This window comes from Egretta garzetta, unplaced genomic scaffold (genome assembly GCF_000687185.1).
Source record: "Egretta garzetta isolate BGI_Z169 unplaced genomic scaffold, ASM68718v1 scaffold598, whole genome shotgun sequence".
Taxonomy (NCBI): domain Eukaryota; kingdom Metazoa; phylum Chordata; class Aves; order Pelecaniformes; family Ardeidae; genus Egretta; species Egretta garzetta.
The window spans coordinates 3,033,660-3,035,870 of NW_009260621.1; positions in this window are offsets into that span (position 1 = coordinate 3,033,660).

The following is a 2,211-nucleotide window of genomic DNA, read 5'->3' on the forward strand; positions in this document are numbered from 1 at the left end:
AGCCCATCTGACCGGACGAGGCACGGGGCGGGGGGCTCCCCTGAGCCGGGGGGGGCTCTCGGTGTGGAGGAGCAGGCGGTGGCAGGTGCAAGCACAACCTTCTCCCAGCCAATTTGTTCCCATTCCCTGCAAGCCTCGCTCCAGGTGTGCCGTCCACCCCTCCCCACCTCTCCTCTCAGCCAGCCCTCTGTGGGCTGTTTCCCCGGGTGGGTGAGCTAATGCACGGTTTGGGATTTCTATGGGACTTCTTCAAAGGCATCATCTGGGCTCGGAGGTCCATCTCGGCGTGCCCGGGCTGGGTTTGGGCAGCAGCGAGTCCCTGCAGGTCTCCGAGGGCCCTGCTTGGAGTTGTGGCTGGTCAGGATCTCTGGGAACTGGGGTGTCTCCCGTTGGGGATCCTGGGGTAAGCGGCGCCACCCAGCTTGCAGAAAATGCCGGGGGCAGGGGTGGGAGCGAGGGCTGATCCCCTGCCCGGGTGCCTCGCCGTCGCTCCCCGAGGAGCCCGCCCCAGCCCGCTTCACCCCTGCGTGGCCGTGCCCAGCTGGGAGCCTCCTGGGGAGCAGCCTGACCCCCCTGGCCCCAGGGCTGGCATCCTAGGTGTCGGCATCCCCGGGGTGGGCATCCTAGAGCTGTGCTGCAGGCTCGGTGTGGCTCTGGGGACACATCTGGCACGCCAGCCTGAGCTGCCTCCTGCGACCTGCTGGCCACAGGGTCCAGCTGGCCTGGCCCAGTGCTGCCTGCCTGCACCCCTCCCTGCCCGGCTCCCTCCCGTGCTCCAGGGTGCAGCTCCCGCTGCCTCAGCATGTTTGGTGGAGAAATAGCAAAGGGTCCTGAATGGTGCCTGAGCGTTTGAGGCGTTGGTGCTTTCATTCCTTTCCGGCCATCTCCAAGTAAACACAGAGAAATAGGAATTTGCTGTCTTCCTCCTTTAAATAAACCTATTTGTGTGGGGGTGGGAAAGGCTCGGCCCCTTGGATGTCTTTCCTTGTGTGAATCTTTTCCTTTTTAAGCAGAAAATAGCGTGTCCGTTCAGCCAGCTGGGCACTGGCCCGGGGTCAGAGTCGCTTCTCTCGCTCCAGGGATGAGCCTGCCCCACGCCAGGGGGGCTGGGGCTGGGCTCAGGGACCCCCGCTTCGCTGCTGGAGGAGGCCAGGCTGTGCCAGGAGGTGAAGCACCAGCCCCCAGCACTGCCCATGCCCTTTCTCTCTCCCCACATGCTGGGGGACTTGGGGGTCGCTCGGGGATGTGGTTTGGGAGGGGGGAACACCACTGTACCCCATGCCCCCAGCTGTGTGCCAGCTCTCTCTCCCCAGGTGGGTTCCTGTGGGTGTAGTGCTCCACGTCCAGGTCTCTGCTGCTCCTGGGCTTCCCCGGTCCTGCCCCCCCCGGGGGATGCATTGCCCTGCAGGCAGGGAGAGGCAGGTGCCTGGCAGCGGGGGAGCATGGCCCCCATCACACACCTCCCCGCAGGGACCACATGGCCCCCACTGCCCCTAAGAGAGACTGGGGGTGTGTGTGTGTGTGTGTGTGAATCGAAATGGGAACGAGCCAAAAACTTCTCTGTGCTTGGAGCTGAGATAGGCTGGAGCGTGTCCTTGCTGACGCCTTGAGTTTTTCCTTGAGGAACCACCCGGGCTCCGGCAGAATAAACCTGGGTCCATTTATTTAATGCATAGAAAGTGGACACAACCTCTGAGCCGCCTTTCTGGGACGCGGCTCCCGGAGTTTCCTCACGATGGCCCACGTGGTTCGATGGGAAGGCGACGGGAACGCTGTGCCCGGGGTTTGGTAACGCTCGTGAATTCCTCGGCTGGCCCGAAGCTTAGCGGGGAGGTGATTCATAAAGCCCCGCTTGTTTGGGAGCGCTCCTCGCCTGTGCTGAATGAACACTGGCAACCAGAACTTCTCGAATGCCTGGGATTGCAGCCGTGGGTCATGTGTGAGAAATGCCACCGTGTCCCGTTCCCGGCCCCGCGCGGTGCCTGCGCGGCTGACCGACGCCAGCAATCGTGGGTACCGATGGAAAACTCATTTCCAGCCTGCCTGTTGCTTCATGCTCCCTGGAAAAATCCAGTGGGCTCCTCCCTGCTCAGTCAGGAGGATGTGGGCGTTCCTGAGCTACAGAATGAGCTTTTTTCCTTTAAAAAGCACAGGGAAATATAAAAATAGTTTTCTGGCTTTTTTTCTATTTTTTTTTTTTTTTTTTTTTTT